The sequence below is a fragment of the Brachionichthys hirsutus genome, unplaced genomic scaffold (genome assembly GCF_040956055.1).
Source record: "Brachionichthys hirsutus isolate HB-005 unplaced genomic scaffold, CSIRO-AGI_Bhir_v1 contig_886, whole genome shotgun sequence".
Lineage (NCBI taxonomy): Eukaryota > Metazoa > Chordata > Actinopteri > Lophiiformes > Brachionichthyidae > Brachionichthys > Brachionichthys hirsutus.
The window spans coordinates 57,266-66,389 of record NW_027180363.1 but is presented as its reverse complement, the minus strand read 5'-3'; the positions used below and the strand labels follow the sequence as shown (position 1 = coordinate 66,389).

The following is a 9,124-nucleotide window of genomic DNA, read 5'->3' as shown; positions in this document are numbered from 1 at the left end:
GATTCAGATTCAGACAACTTTATTTATCCCAAGGGGCAATTCAGTTGCCCCTTATTGGTAAACAACCAATAAACAACGGATAATGAAAAAAATAACCATCGACAACCAATAAATAACACAAAAAGAATGCAGAGTTGTGATTGGTCCGCTGCAGAGCTAACGAGTTGTCGACAGCGGGAGGACATGGGTGGAGGTCACCGGCCCAGCTGAAGCCCAAGGGGCGGAACTCCAGGACTTGTGAGCAGGTCTTGGTCAATGAGAAGTTATCATTGATTGATCTTACCTGGTAAAATTAGAAATGGTTCATTAAAGTATTGTCTCCATGAACCTTAACAGCTGTGTGAATTTTAAATAATCACGAGCCAACGAATAATTTGTTCCCATACCGGGAGTCTAACCCAGGCCGCCTGGGTGAAAACCAGGAATCCTAACCAATAGACCATATGGGACCACATGTGCACATTAGAACCAGGTCTCCAGGTGGTCTTCGTCAATGAAAAGTTATCTTCGATTGATCTTACATGTAAAAATAAAGGTTCAATAAAGTATTGCCTCCAGGAACATTAACAGCTGTGTGAATAAAAAAAAATCACTAGTCAGCAAACACCTGAGAGTCATGGCTCAGAAAGATGAGCCAAAATCCCTCAGTCCAGGTGAGGGCATTAAACCCAGAACCACCTGAACCATAAATAACTGATAGCTTCTTTACCCAATGAGCTACTTAAAAAAGAGGGAAAGGAGACAGTTTCACCATATCTTCCTGTTTCAGCCATTCAATCAGGAAGCACTGTTGCCTAGTAACATCACCAGCTGGAGTTGATCAGTACTGATTAGAAAAACTCCTTTCAGTCAAAGCAGAAATAATGATTGGAAAATACCTGTAGACATTGTAGCTCGTTAACTCACAGGTGGAAAATAAGTGCTGCAGTGATCACATGAGAAAGGAGCCGAGGGGTCTTGAACCACCAACCGTCCAGTCTTCAGACGAACAGCACTGCGAGCTGAGCTACAGCTAGTGCTTAGCTTCGATGCCTTGACAAACACAAGATGCGTAATATCCGTTTCCTGCAGGCGCCTCCTTCAGAATGCTCTTCCTCTCTCTGGTCATCAGCGTTCACCAGCGCCGAAGACGGATCAGCGGACAAAGCTAACGCCTGCAAGCGATGGCACGGCGGTTCGAATCCTGCCTTGGACAAGAGGTAGGAAACAAAAGGGTGTGGGCAGGGTAAATAAAAACCAAGAATGAAACAAATTCAAAAACTAGAAGTGAGACCAAAAAAACCCGAAAATTAAACCAAACCACTTCAAAAGCAAATGTCAAACCAAACAGAGCCGATTTCCGGGAATTTCCGAACTTCACGTTGCGAATTTCTGCCGATTTCAACACAATGGACTTCGTGGGAACCGAGAACACAGAAGGTAAGTGGAATTAATTGCTTTTTTCTGTGTCCATAAAAATAATTTAAATATTACAATTTAGATTTTCTGTCTATTTTAGGTGTTAAAAAATACCTACAAATTTAAAATTATACTTTTTTATTTATTCAATCTGAACTGGTCTTAGTTCTGGAACTGGTCCTGGTTCTACTGGATCATGGTCTTGTTTCTGCAGTCCACAGGGGTTCAAAGCTAATCTGTCCTGCTGGAATTTTCTGTTTTTCGTTACATTTGGAAAACTGTCAGTGCACCAGAAACCATCAGTCAACTGATTGGATGAGCCTCATCATGTGACTCCTGGACCAAGAAAAAACCTGGCCCTTTATTTATCCCGAAGGAAATTCTGGAAAAAAATAAAAGATTTCATCCCATATCAGGAGTCAAAACCAGAAACCCTAACCGCGAGACCATATGGGACCACACGTGCCCATCAGAACCAGGTCTCCAGGTGGTCTTCGTCAATGAAAAGTTATCCTCCATTGATCTTACCTGGTAAAATCAAAGAAAGGTTCATTATAGTATTGCCTCCAGGAACATTAACAGCTGTGTGAATTTAGAAAAATCACTAGTCAGCAAACACCTGAGTGTCATGGCTCAGAAAGATGAGGCAAAATCCCTCAGTGCAGGCGAGGGGATTGAACCCAGAAATAAAATATATTTATAATAATTGCTAAGTGTGTGTAAACTGTTCAATCCAAGCGCTCACTTTGTGTTGTTTTTCAAGTTAAAATTAGAAATGTATGTGCAATGTGCAATCACTTTTCACACCCACACATAAAATATGTTCATGTGGAAGCCATAATCATGCACATTTAAAGAAAAGGGGGAAAAAAAGCATTTCAGTACTCGCAACATGAAACTATATTTTACTGATGCAATGTTTTAAGACCAAGGACTCACAAGTCTTTCTTGCTGCTCTCATAATTGCACATTCACAAGAATATACGCTAACGGACATAACACAATAATTTAGCAGTGACAACGTATGCTATGCAAAAAGCAAAGATTACTTAACATTCAGTGAGTTCCCTTTTGATGTTTTAATTTCTGGGATCAAAATGGATTGGAGTCCCAATGGACGCCAGGGTAATGTGGAGCAAGGGCAATCTAACTATTCAGGGCTTCACTTCAAACTTCTATTTGCATAATACAGTTTCTGAAGAGCTCTGAGAGCACTGCAATGGGAAAGCTATGCAAATGTGTAATAAAAGACAAAAGTATGACCTTTTTATTGTAGTCTTTCACTGTTATATTGCTTATTATGTCAAATAAAAATCATTGACAAAGCCTTAGCTGCTAAAAACATACAGCTGACTGCATGAAAAGAAAGGACGACCAAGTTGTGCCTGTCAGAGTTTCACTGACGGCTTCAGTTATTGCGAATGTTGCCACAAAGTTCGAAACCAAGTTGTCGCAATCCGATTTGTTTATTAAGCACGAATGTACGACAACAGATTTAATGGGGAAGCTGTCTAGCATAGATAAAGATGACAAATCGCAATCTAAAATGATAAAAACAGTGGAATTGAAGCGACACATAATGTTAGCAGCAGCGAAATGAGAAATGATAGCAATTTCAAGAGGAATGTCAGAAATAATCACAAAGCACAGGATGTACCAGACGTTGACGCTAATTATGGCAAGAGCAAAGAAAGGGGAAACACTTTCGGGTGTGATAGAATTGTCAAGTACTCACATTACTGATTCCATGCATGCAGCTTCAGTCGCCTCATTCAAAGGTAATAAACAATGAATAAAAGGTCTGACTAAATACCAGAGGTGAAAGTCTGCCTCTTATCTGTTTCCTATTTTCTTTTGTCATTGTTCTATTCCATTTGCGTTGCTGGGTTTATTTTGAAACCCATCTATTCCTCCTATTTTTTATGTATTTCTTTGTCTTTGATTGAATATGCCATTAATTATCCCTGGCCTGTGCATTTTTCGCAGGCACAATACGAGAAAGTATCCTGTAAAGCTCACGTAATGGAGCTTTGAACGCTCTTCGCTGCGTATAGGCTGTTTAAACAGAAGCGGCACAGAGGGGGGGGCACTGAAGGGCATCTATTAGGTGAAAAGACTGTTTTGCACTTCAAATGTTTTGGCCTTCTTGAAGTTGTCGCTCCATTTCTGCACATGGATTCTTCAGCTATAAGACTGGCTTCTGCAGACATAAAGCGACATTCAGCATTCTCGCTGTCTCGTTCAACAACACGTTTTGAGGAGATGTAGATTGCAAGTCCGAACTACTGTTAGATATTTGAGTTATGCATGCACGCTCACAATACACAGGTTGCACAAACACTCTTAGTTTCTTTATCTCTACATACTTTGTGGTAATAATCACACACATAGATTAATCACATATAAAGCACACATTGTAACTGATACACGATGGGAATAAGTTAGGGCCCTAACGGCCCATCCCAGGAGGAGGGTGTAAGCACCCCCTGGGAGGAGGGTGTTTTCATGCCCACTATAAAGATCACTGCCGTAGAACATTCGGGACTCTTCTACAGAGTCCCGCTTCCGCGTCTGAAGGAGAGTCCAGCGCTGTGTTTCCTTACCAGCTTTGTACTTACTGAATACCTTCAGTAAACTTGATTTGTTTGCTAAATCCTGACTCATTATTGAATAAACACCTCCAACACGAGATATAATGAAAGAACCGGGGAAAAAGGAGAAACCTAACACGACAAAGCCGCCAACGTCTTGAACGTTGCTTCCCAGTTCCTGGCACTTTGTCTGGAGCACCAGGTGTTCCTGGGATCAGTGGAGTCCACCGTTGAGAGGAACGAGAACCTGAATAGCTGCGTATTTTTCTTCTGCTCGCCAGGCTCATCTCCACTCACTGCCTGTACAGAATTGTTTCTCTGCGATGCCCTGGGCTGTGTTGCGCTTTCTTTTATAACTGTGTGCATGCACAAGCGGCAAGGTTCAAAGGGCTTTTGAGGATGCGATCCAATTCTCAGAGCGTACATCCACACTTTTCACTCTGCTCCTGTGTTGTACGAAAAGACTCGGAGTCTTCAGTCTGAAAGGAAGGTCATTTGTATGTTTCTGCTATTGCAGGATGCTAGGTTAAGCCACCAGTTCTTGCTGTTTTTATCAGCTATCGACATGCCATCCTTTTTTTTTTTGGAGGAGGAGATTTTTATGGCCTTTCTGGAAGTGAAATACTGCTGGTGATCAGATCGCTTACTTTTTATGTCTTGGAAAAAATAGCAATTTATAATTTTGAAATGTTTTATCGCTTTATCCTGAGGGAATTTGCAGAAAACAGATGCTCATTTTCTTCATGTATAGCCGACAGCAATGCATTAGTCTCGGGACTTCTCTTGGACTAACATCATCGCAGAGAGTCTCCTCCCCACATGAACGGCACATCTGTGATTTCAGCAGGTGCTCCCAAAATGACATATGTTTATGTTCAAGTGGTAAAAAAAAAACCCGAGGCTACAGTAACTGTAGCGGAAGCAAAGGAGGTCAGGTGATGCTATGTCGAGAAACAAAGTCCAGTCTGTGTTTTTGTTTTTTTTAATTAGTCAGAACAAAACTCTGCAGGATGCTCACCCAAGAAAATATAGTTCATGTTTCGTTTCACTACAATACAACTTTCACTGTGACACACCTACATATCAACCAATCAGAGAGAGTGTGTGTGATGTATTATTTGCACAGATGGAATACACAGATCCATCTGCATGACTCCATAATTTGACATTACCGGTACCTAAAAAATTGAGAGTGAAACAGATTGAAACCCAGGATTTGTATGAGACCCATCTCACACTGTCACGTGTGATGCACCATTAAAATTGCTGGTATATGGTGCCTTTTGAAAATTATTATCTCCTCTCTGTGATGCTTGAGCAGACATAACAGACATGGGGGGCCTGTCTGGCACTAACCAAAAATATGTAAACCCTTAATATTCCCTGCATGACTAAATCATAAAAGAAGGGAGAAGGCTGATTATTTGGTTATTTGAATTTGGAAGCAGACTCCCCACAGATGCCTCCCCAACACTACTTATTCACTCCTTGATAAAGCTGCGGCAATAATCTTTCCAGAATAAAGGAAACTGCTAGACTGCTTACTGTAAAGCCATATTTACATGTAATCATGTCACATACTGCTATCGGAATTAAATGGGTCGTGACAAACGCTTCCTTTTTCCCTGGATGTGAAACAGCATCGTGCTTTTAACTGCCAGCAAATCAAACACATTTCTTCTTCCGTATCTGGTTGTTTGAAACTTTGCTGATTAGGTTGCTTTGGATGCCAATGCATACCTGTCAACCTCCAAGGCTCCATGGCCTTACAAACCGTTGATTTTTTCCTTACAAAATACAAAATAACCTTACACCATATTTTTTTTTTTCAAATGCGTTTATTTACGTACATAGTTGGACATTATTAATTAGGATACAGTTTAATTTTGATATTTTAACTAAACTAAAATATCCATTAATAATGCTTGTAATTTAAATTTTTAAATAAGAACAGATATTTCGGGGGGGAAAATCGTTAGCATTTTTATTTTTGTAAACCAAACTTAAGTATCGATCAATGATGCTTGTAATTTAAATTTCATTTATTAATCATTACCGATTAATAAAAGCTTGTTCTGAGACCCATCTCGTCCTTGTTTCAGCGTCTGACGGACGCTACAAATTTGCGTTTTCCCGTACAGATGTTCTTCTACGCCGTACACGTCTTAGAATGCATAAAAACCGTACTTTGTACGGCAAAAGCGTACTGGTTGACAGGTATGCCAATGACATTTTTATAGGCCTCTCGCTGCTCTGATTTATTAATGTAACTTGGAAGGATCATGAACTGTTATTCTGACTTGTCAAAGTGGTGCATTAATGTTGTCTTTGTGCATGACTTCCACTTTATTCAACCCAGACATGCATGTCTTTTATAATGGAGATACGGGCTCTGAAACCATAGACGGTGAGACGAAGGGGCAACATAAGGGGAAAAGCAGGGGCTATCAAAATCACGACACCTTACCATTCCTATGTAAATATACTTATTTTTAAGTACTGATAGTCTCTCACTTGCTGCCGAAGGGTTATTTTTTTACCGCTAAATGTGTTTTCGAATGATATACTCCCACTGCCTTATCTTTGTTTTTCACCCATCACAGCGTCTATCACTTCTTTTCCTCTCCTGCTCTCTTTCTCACCTACATTTGATTTGTTTGCTTTTTTTTTTTTATCTTCAAGTGTCGGCCTCGGCATCCATCATTTCACTGTCACTATAAAACTAAATAGCAAATCTAGCCCACGCAGCTGCTCCAGGTGTCTTTGGTGGACCAATTAGAAATGCATCTTTGTGTTCATCTCCCAAACACGGTATGTGCTTCCCTTTTGTAAATACTGATGAAGTAGATATTAAAGCCTCCCGTTCTTCCTTCCTTGTATCGCTCACTGCTCTGTAGCTGCAGCATCATCCTTCAGATGGGCGGAATAACAAAAGCGACAGGCCTTTTTGTCAATGTTACTCCTAAAATCGCTCAGAACCGTTTATCTGAAAGATAAGTTACGGTGATTTAAGGTGCGTCCTTGGTAATGTTAGGCCGGTGCAAATCGGTGAAATGTAGCATCTGTAATCTTTATACAAAAAGAAAAAAGGGTTTGCTCAGTATCTCATCAGAGGAGTTCTCATTTCCAGGTTTTTTATCCGGTTCAAATCTTTGTTGAAAACATTTTTATGTTAAAAGACAGATCATGCTGTATGTCAGAAATGATTAAATGACATGCATGCTTTGTTTCTCAAAGTAATATAAAACTAGATAGGTGCTCGGGCCTAAATACCCAGACAGGATATTAATAAAGGACTTTCATTTCATTTTGTTTTTCATCCCTGACATTCATTCAATTCATAGGGATGTCACAGTTTCTTTTCTACTTTTATGACTTTTTTGACAGCCAATAAGATAAGCGCTACTCTCAAAACGATTAGGATTCCATTGGACAAAGTGTCTTAATCCAAAAATCAGCAGGGACTAAAAGGGTCGTCTTCACCCTGGCAGGTATAACAGCATTTCTTATTTCTGCTAACTGTATGGAAAAAATAAAAACTGTACAATATTAATTTAATTTCTGTCTACTTTCCATGAAAGTTTTAAAAGTATCTGACAAACTCCGCCGTAGGAACCTTTGGAATCAAACTTTGTGTGTAGACCAAGTTCTTCTCCAGTTTGTCCACAATGTTTAAAATTTAAGGAAGACCCAAATCCTCCTGACATAAATTTATAACAAAAAAAGTTTCAAACATGACAGGATTTGTCACCTGCAAGCAAAAAAAAGGGCTCATGTTCATCCTCCAGCCACCGTAGGAGGAGTGCTGGAGGATGGAGAGCCAGCCTGTTGGATTCCATCACTTTCATCTGAAAATACCGTCTATGCTAGCCGCATTGCAAAAAAAACACAAAAAAACAGCAAACATCATAAATTATGTGTGTAACCAAAATGTGAAAAAAATATATCATCCCAGCACATTCACGCTCTCCAGAGGATCAGCATTTCTGCGTTTGATATGACAAGCTCAGGTTCCTTCTCCTTGGGGAGAGAACTGAAGTCATGAAATGGGATGACGCTAACTATATGACCCTCTCGACTGCAGCACAAAGACAAACAATGGCTACACAAATTGCAAAGTCATGTTTGCTCCAGTGCTGCATCCTGTGTAAGTGTGCTGATATTTAATTTTGAATGCTTGTTTTGATTTTCCTGCAATAGTCAGGGCTGTTTAACTAAACCAATAAATTGTTCCTCATAAACTTAAAAGAAGAACTCTTTATTTTAATATGTATATTACACATCAGTGCACAGACACAAGGAATGTCATTTACACCCTATTACTATTGGGCACCTTTAAAAATCTACACACATGCATATACAGTCTGTAGGGGCCCTGTGACGACTGGCCCCTCTCCAGCCGCCAATCCAACTCTATATTTTTTGTCTCAACGTTTTTACATAGCAATGTATTTTAGCATGGTCTCTGAAATAGATTAACACCTTAACCATTCTCTTTGCATTTTGGAACTTGAACTATCTGCTCCTCCTTATTAGGAACTTGCAGTTATATTTAATATCTTGCGGGTGGAATTCCCAGAGTTCTTGTCAGCTGGTTGTCTAAACGCCCTGATCACATGTGTTTGAACATCACTCGGCTCCTCCTGCTTTGACTTCAGTGCCTGCATCTGGGTCAAAGTCCTTGTAATCCCTGTCTCTGTGTAAACACAGGAATGACAGCATCCTTCTCTGTTGTATTGGTTGTGTCACCGACCTCACCACGCCGTTCACCTCCCCATCCACCTCTCCTGTTAAACCTTTACTGAAGTGACATTTAATGGCCTGAACTGAACTTTTAATTACAGTGTCATATTACACCAGTAATCATATTAGCCCATTAATAAATAATGAGTAAATTCTGTTGTTCTGCACAGTGATGGCTCTCTGCCTCCTCCTCATCACCACCAGCTCTGTGAAGAGCCCCCCCAACGCTCCTCACATCGCTCACCATCTAATGAGTCCCACACTTCCGTTTGGTGTGGCTGCAAGCATGTCCAAATGTCCACTGCTGTCTGTAGTCCTGCATCTTACCGGTGTTCTGGTCTGAATGTTCATACTTCATAGTACCAATACTGGCATGTTTAATTCAAGTCTAG

General features: G+C 40.3%; 1 non-coding gene across 1 annotated transcript; it reads right to left on the bottom strand.

The window, feature by feature from the left end:
• Positions 1 to 377: 377 nt before the first annotated feature.
• trnae-uuc (transfer RNA glutamic acid (anticodon UUC)) lies at positions 378 to 449 on the bottom strand. Its single transcript has one exon. It is a non-coding gene; the product is annotated as a tRNA-Glu (tRNA).
• Between the last annotated feature and the right edge of the window lie 8,675 nt (positions 450 to 9,124).